Source organism: Haemaphysalis longicornis, unplaced genomic scaffold (genome assembly GCF_048455015.1).
Source record: "Haemaphysalis longicornis isolate Haplotype H1 unplaced genomic scaffold, Haemaphysalis longicornis Haplotype H1 scaffold_8, whole genome shotgun sequence".
NCBI lineage: Eukaryota > Metazoa > Arthropoda > Arachnida > Ixodida > Ixodidae > Haemaphysalis > Haemaphysalis longicornis.
This window is the reverse complement of record NW_027526445.1, coordinates 186,002,034-186,017,375: the sequence shown is the minus strand read 5'-3', so window position 1 is coordinate 186,017,375 and position 15,342 is coordinate 186,002,034. Positions and strand designations below refer to the sequence as shown.

Sequence of the window (15,342 nt, the reverse complement as noted above, 5' to 3'; positions counted from 1 at the left end):
AAGTATACAGCAAGGAAGAAAAAAACAAGTAGATGTTAACACTTAGCTAACTAGCAGAGAAACCGACCTGTCACCGCAACATTCGAGTGGAGGGCAGACAAAACATCCCTGTGGCAAACTCCTAGGGCGGAAGCGCCTAGTGATAGAACAGCGGAATTAGAGAGCGGAAGGTGGTTCCGGTTAAATGTTGACTCTTGAAGCGTGTGTTGCAATGGGGAGAAGCTGCAACGATTAAAAATAACGTTCTATATCTTCCGGTTCATCATAGAAATGGCATTGAGGGAATGAAGCGACGGGAGATTTATGAAGGTAAAAATTAATCGGAGAATTTTGCATCGGAGTTAAATGATTGCTATCCCGCAGATCCTGGATTCACAAAAACCGGCTTCCATGAATGACGAAGGTGGCTAAATTCGCCAGAAGAGAAAATGGCGTCTTGCCGATGAGTCTGTAGTAGTTGGACACGCCTCCATATCACCCCCAATAGAAAGCTGCCAACTGGACATCGCACGACCACTGGGCCACCAAGAGATACTGGCTAATTGATCAGCCACTTCATTGTATGAGGTCTTTGAATTTCCTGGAACTCACACTCGCCTAACCACACGAAGCTGATGAGGAATAAATGACCAGAATGTGCGGGCTATTGAAGACGTAGACATATTCTGGTCAGGTTTGTTTTTATTTTATTTTAATTTTATGTTAGATACCTCCCCTACCCTCACCGTGTAGCAGTGGAACTGTAGATCACTCAATCGCAAGCGACTGTGCTAATTTCCTGCGCTTAATTTGGCACTGTCCGAAATTTACGCGTTACAGAAACTTCAACTCTCCTCCAAACGCCTCCTCCTCATACATCGACCCTCGTACACTGAAACCCTCCACGCTGACTTTAATTGCGCACTACCCTCAAGAAAGCGGTCTAGCGCGAGCAGTTTAGAGCCGTGAGCCTGCTCACCTCATCCCACGTGGCCTCCTCCGCCTTCGTAGGGAGCCAACCAGCTTCAACTTGAACTGTCCATTTTCAAGATGTCTGAAGCTACGAAAATCACCCCTTCTACTCCCGCTTTCCCCGCTTGACATAGCGTCTTCCTGATGTAATAAGGGCTATCTCTCTCTCTCTCTCTCTCCCTCCGCCACTTCAGCCAGCAACACAGTCCGGATGTTATTGCCCTACAAGAAACTGAAACAGGTCACGTTAAATTGAGTGGGTATGATACGCACATCGCTCTCGGTTGTTTCCGTTCTGCCATTCTTAAGAAGAAGCAGCACACCTCTCAACAGCACTCCGTTGATACCCCTATCGAACGCACCCCTGTCGAAATACTACCATGCAACAAGATTCACCAAAGCTTGTTTATCACTAATATCTACAGACTACCATCGAAATCCCTTGTGGGCCTGGACAAACTCCTCCGAACGACCAAACAACTCACCCACGGACACAAGCTGCTCGTCCTTGACGATTTTAACGGTCCGCACACCGCATGGGGATATACGATTACAACTAAGAAAGTCGCGGATGTACAGCCTCCCAAATTTTTAATAATATAGCGGGAGCGACGACCGACTGGCATGTCAGCGTCTTATCACGCGGTGTTCAGCAGCGAAATAGGCGAGAGTACGCGCACGCGCAAAGGTCCATCTGCTCACGGTCGGACTGGAGGAGCGGCGAGCGCGCACTTTCGAAAGTGCGCGCCCGTCGCTCCTCCAGCCCGGCCGTGATCTGCTGTACGAATGTCGTTTGCTACGCTGTTTCCTTGATAGTGGCACGCCCCCAGCCACTGCATCTGAATGACTTTGTGCCTCAGGCTGCTTAGCTACCTTTGGCGGTAGCGAAACGGCCTTGCAAGATAAGAAAAACAGGGGGTGTGTTGCCCTGAGAAGAACAGCAGTGCAGACGACGCTCCCACAACAGATAGTTCCATGCGCGTGCGCGTACCCTCGCCTATTTAGCCGGTGAACACCGTGATAAGGCGCTGACATGCCGATCGGTCGTCGCTCCCGCTATATTATTAAAAATTTGCGAGGCTGTACGTAACTCTGCACAGCAATACCAGCTTACCCTACCGACCCCACACTGCCCACTCGCATCGGCAACAGCGTTTCCCGTGACACGGCGCCCGACCTTACCTTCTCCCACAATATCAAGAACAATGTCAAGACCTAGGGAAGCTATTAAACCTCTGTCAAAGCGGGCCATTAAAAGATCGCCAAGAACTGGTGCGACACATGAACCTATGCAAATCCCCTCTTTCTGAACCATTAACCAGTTGTCGTGAGAGGTAAAGGTAGACAACAGGTAAAAGCTTAATAATTCTAAAAACTGGCTCACGTTTACCCAACACGAGTTTTGAAATTTGACGGTGCCATGACGGTCAATGCACTGAGACACTTCATCACAAAGGAGGTTCTTTGGTAGCGAGTAATACAAGTTCTTGACGTCGAACGGAAAAGGCATTTACATTGCTTGGGCACTTACTCAGGAAGAACGACGAGACTTCAAGCGGTCTTTAAATGAGGTAAGGGTCGCCTATTTGCAGAACAGCTTAAGGATTTTTGAAGATAACCTCCGAAAAGGCGTTGCCATGTTCCACGCTCAGACACAATGACGCGAAACGGACATTCTTGCTGCAAAAATGTTGTCTACGAAATTCCTTTTTCCTGTAAACGATGGTATGTGGGACAAACAGGGCGACGTATTTATGACCGCTTGCGCGAACATGCGAACACACCAAAGGGCGTCCCTTACAGTCAGCTTTTCGCTCACTGTAAAAAAATGCGGATGCAAACCTCGGTTCAAGAAGTGTCAGATTTTCAAAAGATACAGGGACCAATGTACTCGCGAAATTTGTGAGGCTCACCGCATTTATGAACGCGGTGACACGTGTGTGAACGCTCCGCCATTGACCCTACCTACTATCAAAAGAAATGAGATATCTGTCCGATACCCTCGCCTTGCAAACTTTGTAAGCTTTTGTTTGTGTTCCCACTTCCCCCTTTCTTCGTGCCTTTATGAAACCGCTCGTGGAAATAAAGCATTTGGTTGTTAGCGCTTCGTCCTGTTGTTATTCCTTGTCCCGTACTTTGCGCTGTTTTTGCTATTCTTGAATTCGTACCAACCAGCACAAATTTTTACCTTGCAAGTTTATAAGATCCAATAAAAGGATGACATTTTATCCGGGAAGAGCACTCACACACGCATTGTCTGAATCCATCCCGGGACACATGAACTGCGGGGACATCAACCCGTCTGCTCACGTCGCAGTATGCACGCCTCCGCTGGTTGCCCCTGCTTCTCAATCTCCCGTCGGCTACGTCGCTATTCATGCTGGGCACACCCGTAAACGCCGCATTGCAATAACAACGCCGCTGCTGTACCTTTGTGGCGTTCCTTTCTGTGGTGTACCTTTGTGTCGCTAAATAATATTGAGCGCAGCAAAGACAAGGTCGGCGAAGGGGCACGACGGGCGCTAAACGGACAGGATGGACCCGCCCTGCTCTTTCGCCGTCCTTGAGTTGGCTGCGCTAAATCTTATTTGAACAAACTGGTCCAAAAATACGTCTTGTTGTGGCATTCCTTCTCCGTCGCGTTCCGCAGCAATTTTCATCATGTGCAGCTTTCCCGCTCACGGTAGTCCTTCCAACAGTGATTACTCTGTAGTTATTTAGTGAAATGTAAAATATTTTCGCGCAGCTAATATTTGGGGGGAAAACTTGCTTTTGCGCAGTTTCAAGCATAGCAAGTTGCGCGACTAAGCTCCAGAGTCATGGAAACTATCCCATACAAATGTATGAGGGATAAGATTTGACAGCGAATTACACAAAACATATTCAGAATACTGGAAAATTATTTCACTGTTTTCATCTTCACGTTGACTTCTTGCTTTATGCCAAATATCACTTTCTTGAAGTGATTTTGTAGGTTCCTGAGAGGTCGGAATTTTGAGCGAGAAAGCTGGGGATAAAAGAAGCCATGGCAAACACTGACCTAACTGCTCGCATAATTAAAAAACGGCACCGCCCTGCTCAGCCAGCAACCCTTACTTTGTATGTTTTGTACTAAAGCTTGACGTTGGGCTAGTTGGGTACACATGACACCTTTGGAAACAGCGCGGAAAACTCGGATAGAGAGAGGGCAAACAGACATGAGCGCTGACGAACAACTGGTGAAATTTTATTAGAGTTGGCAATAAATAAAAGATTGATTGATTGATTGATTGATTGATTCATTCATTGATTGATTCATTGATTCATTGATTGGTTTATTGATTGATCCATTGATTCATTGATTGATTCATTGATTCATTGATTCATTGACTGATTCATTGATTCAATCATTGATTCATTCATTGAGTCATTCATTGTAGGGTTTAACGCGCCGACGCAACGCAGGCTATGAGGCGGGCCGTAGTGGAGGGCTCCCTATTAATTTTGACCACCAGGGGATCTTTATCGTGCGCCGAAATCTCGTACGCACGGGCGTTTGTGCTTTTTGTCTTTATCAGAAAAGCGGCCGCCGCGGCCGGGAATCGAACCCACGACCTCGTGCTCAGCAGGCAACGCCTTAGCCACCGTGGCGGCTAATAAATAAATGGATCAACGTAACCATACGCCGGTGCGAGAAATAAAAAAAAACGAGACAAACAAAGTGCGGCGTTGGCTACAAAAGGCGGCGTCGGCGTCGGCTATTTATTGCCAACTTTAATAAAATTTCACCGGTTGTTCGTCAGCGCTCGTGCCTGTTTGCCTTCTGTCTGAGTTTTCCGAGGTGTTTCCTAAGGTGTCATGTCTGTTTTGCCACAAGATTTCATCCAACTCGCATCATTTATTACAACATTGTCAGGTCGCGAAAACTTGCTTCGGGCAGTCCCCTGCCTTTCCGTGGTTATTTTCCGTAAAGTCTTTTTGAAGATCCTGCACTACTTCCTGTGGTAACGCTAATTCCGCCCGCTGCGTTACCACAGCCAGCTCCGTCATGTCGTCTGCTCACCCGAGCTGACTAACCGCCGTTCTCTCAACCCCCCCCCCCCCCCCCCCTTTTTGCCTTCTTTTACCATGGCCCAAAGGCCTTCCGTCAGTCATTAAAGTCTCATAGAAATCGTCCTTGAAAACTCCCATGTTAAAACCCGCCATAGCTCTAGGTGGCGTTTCCGTACAGCCGCCGAGGAAGAAATTTCACCCTCTGCGGGAACAGCAGTGCCTTCCTTTTCTGAAGTGCCTCTGCTGAATTTTTTCCCGTTATTGCCTGACACGTTTTACAAGAACCCTACGTGTTGCAAAAAGAAAAGAAACCCTTGGCCCTTCACAGCCCCGGTTGAGTCGCCACATGTTTCGCCACACGTGTATACACACACCCATTACTCTTAGAATTCATATGAGGTTTCACAGAGCTCTCTCATGGCACCGTGCAAACATGAGAAATTTTAATCTTCAGAAATGTTCGAGACTTTTATTTGTGAGGAACAAAATATTGCGATGTTAAAACAGAGCCACAAGTAAAGCTATAGTTTGGCGAAATTGTATGCCATGATTTGGCTTGCAGAAGCGTCTGGGGTACTATAGATTGGTTCTTGGCATGGTCGACGAATGTATGACTCGGAGTTCCGTGACAGAAAGTGCTTCACTCTTGAAAAACACAAGAAAATCAGCAATGAGAGAAGGCGAAAAAAGGCAGGAAAGACAAAGTAAGACAAGTGCCAAAAAGGTCCATCCAGAAGTAATTCAAAATTTTAGCAGTCCCAGCTGCGAGAGCAAAAGTGAAAAAGCGAAAAGAAACAAGAAAGCGAAACTAAGATAAAATGGCGAAAAAAACAATAAAAAGTTTCCCCGCTCCGCTCGAAAGCAATTAAAAGTCAGCAGTCCCAGTCCTATGGCAAAAGTTCAAAGGAGAAAAAACAGAGCACTAAAACTTCCGAAAAAAAAGCGATTACTGTCCAACGTTAATATAACGTGTTGCGCCAGTTTGAAGCAACAGATCAAAAATCTGAACGTGTCAAAAAACAGGAACACTCAAAACAACTGCAGGAAACTCCGCGAGCACGGTGTAGGAAGGAGAGGTGACTCAACGCGGCGGGCGAGCGCGGCGAAACTTGGTTCGGCGCGGACGGATGCGCTCGTAGGTGGCGCTACTTGAACGAGGGCCATGCACTGCGGGTTTTCGGTAGCCACGGGCATGGAAACGCGCCTCGTACTGCGCCGTATAGAACGCGCGCTTGGATTTTAGTGGCATGAATTTATGGTCGCTTCAAACGAAAATACCCTTTCGGAAGAACAGAGGTTCTTAGGGACGTCTCGGGTTAGTATGTGAATTTTAAGGCTGAAGCGCATGCACGCTATTTGGGGCGCGACAGCGACCGTAGCTTCAACAATTTTTTGCGAAGACGCAGCCACCTCTGCGAGTAATTTAAACAGCACTATGGGCAAAAAAATGTTGCGGTGCACCAGTGCTATCCACTATGGTCCCGGTGACTACGGCATACGAAGGCAATTTGAATTTCGCTGAACTCGGGCACACATGAATCAACTATCTATTTTAGCTTTGCGTTGTTACTTTTTGCAACGTGTTTTTACAAGCTTAATAAGCTTTTTCGAACATATACATGTCTATTGCACTGTTTTACACAAAAATGTCCCCAACAAGAAATATTGAAGAAATCACACACCATCAAACAGCAAACTCTATTTAGGACGCTTGTGCCCATCAAACACCTAACTCCGTTTAGGGCGGTTCCAAATTTTCCAACTTTTGATTCATAAACACAATAAACCCGCCGCAGTCTTTGCTAACTATACGAATAAATCGGGACGGAAGCGTGCAGCAAGATACAATACTTGCCTTCCATAATGCATTGCTAATAATGCATAAGTACTTGCGTTATCAGAAGAAAGCAACGCACACAAACACAGAATACCTAGAAATTGCAACGTCTTCGTCATTTATAAAATCACAGGTTCCTTTCCCCGTGCGGTGGCACTCATTTGCGCAGCCGTTATCGCAGGGACTCCGCAAAGTGATCAAAAAAAATTCTGATCTCACTGATTTTGGAAGAAAAAACAGGGGATGAGAAGTCGTCAAAAACGAGTGAAAAACACAATGATACTGTCACTGATTTGTTACATAAGATATTGGTGATAATAAGTGCTACAAATATCTCAGCCAATATTTAATACATAAACAATGTTTTGTTTTTCTAGCAAGGCTACAAAACCATCGCCTTGCCAAAAATAACGCAGAATCTCGAACAAGAACATCTGTAATAAATAGGTAGGAATTGTGTGCTTGCAACCACCCCGTAAACAACGCGCTCCGCCTAAGCGCTTGCCGAAATTCGTCTTTGTGCCGAAACACCCGTATCCCGAAAAGTCCGTGTCCCGAAACGCCCGTGTCCCGAAACGACCGTGTCCCGAAAAGTCCGTGCACCGAAAAGCCCCGTACCGAAACGTCCTGTACCGAAAAGACCGGAGCCGCCCTAGCACGCACCGTCCGCGGCTCGCATGGCCCTGATACTCCCAGCGCCCTCTAGTAGAAAGAAGGCGAACCCGAACAAGTTCTCCACGGAGCTGCTCTGCTGCGCCTCCGAGGCGATCAGTCACCTCTCCTTCCTACACCGTGTCCGCGAGTCAGCACAACAAAAAACCTATTTGTTAGCACAGCAGCAAGACAAGGTCAGTGCGGCCCCTCAAGTATGCGCAAAAGCACCAACTGGTCAAAAACGTCAACTGAAGCTTCCAACTTCCGAAACAAAAGTCGCGGACCACCCATAACGCAGAAAAATACAACTAAGAAAGGGATGTAATAGCCCCCCAAATCAGTGATCGCGTAACAGAAAAGCCGATGTGAACGTTGCGCTACTACAAAAAAAGTCCATCGGCTGCTCCGAAATCACAAAAAATTAAACATATACATACAAGGTCCCACCAAAAAGTGAACTTGTTATGCATTTGACCAGGATTAACATGAAAGCAATAGCAGCATTGGTTAAAAAAAGAAACCTCCAGCGCGCGAGCCCGAAGCTCACGAACAAATAAAGAACAGCTGTGGAAGCAGCGTGATCAGACGGGCGGCAAGCAACAGAAAAAGGCTAACAGGTTTCGTAAGTACAACATAGAGGCCGAACACAGTTTAACCAACAAAAAAACACAAGAAAAAACAGGATAAGGGCACGAAACTAACACGGAAAACTGAAACGAGCGCGCAAAAAGAACAAAGCTTCATTCGGGTCTGAACCCCATAAGCTGCGCGTCAAAGCGGTGCAAAAAACATCAAAAATGGCCTCACAACTGACTGTAGTTAAGAGCGAAGCAGCGTAATAAGCTTAAAACAACATGCAATCAACAAAAATTCGCAATACTTTCAAAGAAAACTAACAACACTTAAAAAAAAGAGTGGCTCGGGGCAACAGAAGGAGATTAGTGGTCTAGAAGCACGAACGGCGCATGGAACAAAACCAAGAAGGTACAATGGACTTTAACTAGAAAAATTGCGCGAGCATAAACAGTATCTATCAACAATTAAAAATAGCCATAACAAGTTTCAAATATCATAAAACAATCCCGTGGAAATAAAGGAGCAGTTTTCAGCTGCTCTACAATAACACAAAGCAACGGTAAAACGGATATGAACAGAACTAGCGTGAAGGGTAAAAAATGTATGGCTGACCAGTAAAATAGCAAAAACTGCTAAAACTGGTTTGAAACAACAGTGTCCTGCTGCTGCAAACAGGGTTCAAGTATTTTACAATAACACAAAGTAACGACAAAACAGGCTAGAACAACAAAAGTAATTAGTATCGTGGCAAGAAAATTGGGGTAGGTCGCGAAAGCAACCGAAGTTCTAAAATAACTCAACAGAATATCATAGCAGAAAACAGTGTACAACTATTTTACAACACACATGAACGGTGAAATGAATCCCAACGACAACAACAACAACAACAACAAAACCACGACTATAAAAAATGGTAAAAAATTGCATCAGGTCTCGAAAAACCGTTCCTAACACGACAAATGCGAAATAAGTCAACAGGATCTAGTGGCAGCAAAACGAACAGTGTTACGCTATTTTACAGTAACACAAAGCAACGGCAAAACTGGTACTAAGAAAAAAAAAGGACTATCGCGAGAGGTAAAAATATTTGGCGCAGGTCACGAAAAACACAACTTCCACAACAGGTTTGAAATACGCCAAGAGAATTCCGTGGCAAAAAAACAGTGTTCAACGACTCTACAACACAGGTCAACGGTAAAATTTGGCTTAAAAAAAGAACCGTCTGATAGTTAAGAATTTCGGGTTACATCGTCAAAAAAACGCAACTGTCAGAACCAGTGAAGCGCAACGAATGAGGCAACAGCAAGCTCACGCGCGCACACACGCACACACATAAAAAACAGCCTTCCACAACACAAGTCAATAGTAGAAGTGTTCGAACAAAAAAGGACTCCCACCTCAAATATTCTTTGGGGCGGCTCACCAGAAATACAACTGCCAGAACCAGTAAAGCATAATGAATGAGACAACAAGCTGCTCCCACACACCCAAGACAAGAGGAACGTTTGAAAGAAGCTGCGATAACGCATGCTAACATGCATTCAACAACAACGACAACAACAACAACAACAACAACAGAAAAAAAACTCCAGCGGTCCTGAGCTGTTTGAAGCGTTAAAATTTAAAACTGGTTCAATTCGGTTCCGGGAAAAACAACAAAGCAAGAGTATCTCACGGAGTTTGCGAGTCGCCGGTGAGGTTCGAGCTGGTCTGGTCGACTTCTTTAAAAGCAGCCTGTCAAGATTTCCATCTCTTCAACCGTCCATGTCGCGGAATCTTCTTAGCAGGTCATCCCGGTGCCTTCCGCGATCTCTGCGTCGAGGCACTTGAGGCTGAGGGGGCTCCAGATGCGCTGTTCTGAACCGACCCGGACATAGGGCGCGTGCTAAGCCTTTCTGGAGCTTTCCGGAGGAATCTTTCTTGGGACGGGCCCAGTTGTACGTCGCTCTGCGCGGCCATTGAAGTGAGGTCGTCTTCCGGTTGAACGCAAGGCGGCTTAACGGCAGAGTTGGGTAAGCACGCAGTGAAGCCATCCTTGGGCGATATGGCTTTTGTCTCCCAGGACGTCGGAGCCCGCGGGCAGGGAACGCGCATCTTAGATCCAGCCAGCTCGGGCTCGCAACGGCGCGAGCCTCGCTCGCTGTGGCAACGTGGAAAACGGAGATGATGATGATGACGATAAAAAGGTTGAAAGTGCGATCCATGAACAATTATTACCCACACATAGATACACGAAGGAGGCTTCTTGATAATCCCTTGTGACGCCTGTGACTGCCACTAACTCCTCCTGTGCCATTAACCCTTAGGGAGGCACAGAGCTGGGCTACTGCCCTAATGATGTACGCCACTTGTTTATTTTCGAGACGGCTCACGTGCCGTGTTGATGGGAATTGGTTGGTTGATTGCCTCACAGCATGAACATACCCATGCGGAAGATTGTCCAAGGCGCTGTTTACCTAATCAGGGTGTGAGATGCACAGTTTAAGATGCCAAGATTAGAAAAGGTAACAGAGATGAGAAAATATTCAGAATGTAAAAATAGAGCCAGGAAGAAAAAAAAACCAAAATCTTGTAATCCGCAATCTAACGACGACGTGGTCGAAAGCGAAGCTTTCTCGGGATGGATTCTTTGGTTGCCTACTCCCACAGTGCGAGAATGGGCTGCTCTGGAAGTACGTAACACTTTTCTGCAACACGCACAGCGACACTCGGGTGGGCACTCTGTGGGCTTAACGTTTGGGTTCGGGGCGTAGGGCGCGAATCGGTACCTGCTGCTTGGCATTCGCCAATCCTTTCGCACTCCTCTTTCATAAAGTTCTAGATCACCTCTGCACTAAATTGGAACCTCCTAATCAATTTTACAGTTAGAAACGTTTTCTTTTTTCGGTGCGGGGGACGATCTCGCGCGTTGAGTCACACACAAGCAAAACGCACATGGCTATATGCCTCCCGCGAAAAGGTGACACATTAAAGGCCATACTCGCGTTATCGCATGCAGTTCCGATAGTTTGACAAGTTAAATCAGCTCGCTAGGCTTATTTTCGGTAAAGTTATAGCCCAAAGCCGAAATGTAAACAAACTGCCACCGTAATCTATAGCTTCGAGAAGCTTCCATTCCTGGAGGACGCGGTTGAACGGAGATGTGCGAATTTTCACATTTTCGTCAGGATCTGCCATGTAAGCTCTAATACCTTCGCTTTCCTCTATCATATAGTTCTAGGGCACCTCTGCACCAAATTTAAAGATCCTAGCGCCAATAGTTTACAGATATAAACGTTTTCTTTTTTTTTTTTCGGCGCGGGGGTGTACGCGTTGCGACACACCATGGTGTCACGGTAGGTAAAACAAACGTAACTAACTTTCGAGACAGAGTGGTCTTTTAAGGCTGTACTCGCGTTATGGCGGTACTATTTCGATAGTTTGACAAGTTAAATCAGCTCGCTAGGCGCACTTTTAGGAAAGTTACCGCCAAAATATCAAGTGTAAACAAAACTAACCGTAGCCCTATATTTCTCGAAGCAGCCTGTGCAAAATCCCATAATAACCAAGTATTTCACCTGGCGTTGCTTTTAAACAGTTGAAATAGGTTAAAAAACCCTTCCACTGCATAAGACAGGCACTTAGAAACCACGAATGGCCGAAATAATAACAGCACTCGTCGATACGCTGTGTATATAAACCGTAGTACCCCCGCAAGCCTAGCCGGACCAGCCGCGGGATTGAATTCGGAAGTAAGGACACTATTTGTTAGGTAGGGTCAAAAGATTGTTCGGAAAGCTACAGAAGACCTCCCGCAACACCGGACACTCAGCTACGAAGAGGAATTAAAACACCAAATTAGGTTCAGCGCTATGTCGAAAATGCCGTGAGCATACCCAGGAGGCGGGGTGACGCAGGGAAAATCGCTAAAATTTGAATAACTCGACAACCCCTAGGTGAACAAATGATTACAATACATGCTGTGACCGCCAGAGCAAGGGCTACCGAGATATGTGATCGGATTGTATGAACAAAATTACGGAAATAGAGTTTTTGAACCCCCATTGCGGTCCCAAGGCTTCCAGTTTTATGAGAGCACAGGGTTGCCTAATCTTCGCGCAGCCCTGCGAAAAGGCCACCGTTGTTCCGAAATACAGTTTTTCGGGCTAGAATAGTGTTCAAATGACGAGGAAGAACGCTAATATACCTTAAGCGGCTCTTTTGGTCAGCTGAACTTCAAACTAGCCATTCATCGTAGCTATACACTTGAGCACCGCACCAGCTCGCTTTTCCAACGGTTAGACGTCAGTGGATCTCATCAGTAAGGTAGCGCCCCAGCTTATTCCTTCAGAGCCGCGCGTAAAAAAAGCAAAACAGGACACGCTGGCCCGATATCACTGCCGGCTTGCGCGGTAACGTCGTCCACGGGAAGCTTTTCTCACTTTCTCTCCCTTCTTCGTCTAGCTCTGCGCCGTACCCATGCAGATGTGAAGTGCTGCCTGCTCCTGAAGTAATCATCGTCCCGGATACCTAAGAACGCTACACTAGATAGGTTCAGCCATGCTAGGAAGGCTCTCAGGGACACAAGCAGCACTACCTCACCAGTGAAGGACCTGACCACATGTGGTGTAGCAAATGGCCGCCACCTCCTATGACCGACCGACTCAACTCTCGGCCCTCAGTCCCCAGTAGCTGTAGAGAACCTGCCCACGCCGGCCGTCGGAACAGCCATACAGCAGAGGGTGCTAAGAATCCCTGGGTTCGGACAGGCCGCCTTTGGAAATTGACACCCTGGGAACGTTCAAAGCACACACTCTGTCTAGCGAGGAAAGCTTGGCTTTACTACTAGAGGATCTCTCATACATCAAGTGGGATATTCAGGGTTAAGCGAAGTTAGAAGGACAGAAGAAGGCTTCATGGAGCTCACTAGCGGGCATCTATCTATCTATCTATCTACATATATATATATATATATATATATATATATATATATATATATATATATATATATATATATATATATATATATATATATATATATATATATATATATATATATATATATATATATATATATATATATATATATATATATATATATATATATATATATATATATATATATATATATATATATATATATATATATATATATATATATATATATATATATATATATATATATATATATATATATATATATATATATATATATATATATATATATATATATATCACACCAGACCGGTTTTCTGAAGGTCGTGGGTCCGGATCCCACCTGGCGGGCATTTTTTCCTTCTTTCAAAATTCTTTATGTTTCAATGACCTACCACATCCTCCCCTTTGCTTTCCTAGGTTTTCTTGACTGCCAACTCTTATTTCTGTCTTATTTCAACGAGCTCCTCATTCCCCATTCTTATTCGCTGCACACACACACACACACACACACACACACACACACACACACACACACACACACACACACACACACACATATATATATATATATATATATATATATATATATATATATATATATATATATATATATATATATATATATATATATATATATAGCGAATCAGAAATGCTAAATGAGGGGCTCCGTGAAATAAGGCAGAAAATAAAGGTTGGCAGTCAAGAAAACCTCGGAAAGTAAAGGGGAGGTTGTGGTGGGTCATAGAAACAGATGAAGAAATTTTTGAGTCAGAAAGAAAGTGGTGAAAAAATGCCCGCCGGGTGGGATCCGAACCCACGACCTTCAGAATACTGGTCTGGTGCGATAACCACTACGCTACCGGCGGGGTTGTTTCCCCACCACTTTATTTATGTTAAGGTTTTTTTTTTATTCATGCACTTGGGGTGGTAGCCAGCGCCACTCGGGCTACTCGGGGTGAATGGGAGTATGGGACCTTCATTTTAACCGCCGGGCCGTGACTCGAGTGTCTACGACATGTCGAGAGTGGTCGACCAGCGTTGAATTCTCTTAAGCTACCCTTGGCACTAAGACTGCCAAAAGGTTTGCTGTCGGGGTTTGCTTTGGGGGTTTGCTTTCCGAGGTTTTCTTGACTGCCAACCCTTATTTTCTGTCTACTACCCTGGCTACCACCTGGCTACCACCCCCAAGCGCAGGAAACAAAAATGCCTAACATAAATACCCAGAAAGTGGAGGGGAAATATAGCCCCGCCGGTAGCGTAGTGGTTATCACACCAGACCGGTATTCTGGAGGTCGTGGGTTCGGATCCCACCTGGCGGGCATTTCTTCTCCACTTTCTTTCCTTCTTTCCAAAATCTTTATCTGTTTCAATTACCTACCACATCCTCCCCTTTGCTTTCCGAGGTTTTCTTGACTGCCAACCCTTATTTCTGTCTTACTTTCAACGAGCCCCTCATTTCCTATTGTGATTCGCTATATATGCTACAGAGGACCCCAAGAGAAGAAAGAACACGGAATGGGATTTTTAATCCACAGAGGAATAGCAGGAAACGTGGAAGAGTTTTTCAGCATTAGCGAGAGTCGCGGCTGTCGTGATCAAGCTAAACAAGCGATACAGGTTAAAGATAAGGCAGACCTATGCGTCAACAACCAGCTGTGATGATTAAGCCGTTAGATAGCTTCTACTAGGATGTGGAATCAGCAATGATGAAGCCCACAACACAGTTCGCGATCGTGATGGGAGACTATAACGCAACGGTCGGTAAGAAGCTAATGGGAAAAAGGTCATTGGAAAACTTCGGTATAGACAATCGCAATAGTCGAGGAGATACATGTGTTGGATTTTCAGAAAGAAATAAACTTATGTTTCTGAGCCCATTCTTCTACAAACGAAAGAATAGGAAATGGACTTGGAAAAGTCCCGATGGTACACCGAAAAACGAAATTGACTTCACTCTAGGTGACAGGACGTAGAGGTGCTAAGTAAGATTCGAAGTATAGCAATCACAGGATGATTGGATGCAAGATAAGGCCGAATTTTAGAAGAGAAAGAACAAAACTCGTCAAAACTGAGACTGAGAAACCCCGCATGGAACCAGTCATAGAGAGATCGCAGGAGTTTAAAATAACTCTTCAAAACAAATTCTCGCTTTTGAACGAGCAGGAGGAAGTCGGTGAGGCAGGCTAAATGACAACCTAACATCGGCGCCCAGTGAATCAGCAGCGATCTGTGGGAGGAGCAACATGGAGAGAGCAAACTGGAAAACTAACTAAAAAAACGAAGGAACTGATCGCAGAAAGTAAAAACATAAAAAAAAACATGGAATCGTCAAGTACGGCAGGTTGGATTGAATTGCTGATTGTTGTCGAAACCAC

At 45.3% G+C, this 15,342-nt stretch overlaps 1 non-coding gene across 1 annotated transcript; it reads right to left on the bottom strand.

Annotated features, from left to right (window-relative positions):
* Window positions 1–13,760: 13,760 nt before the first annotated feature.
* Window positions 13,761–13,833, bottom strand: Trnat-agu (transfer RNA threonine (anticodon AGU)). Its single transcript has one exon. It is a non-coding gene; the product is annotated as a tRNA-Thr (tRNA).
* Between the last annotated feature and the right edge of the window lie 1,509 nt (window positions 13,834–15,342).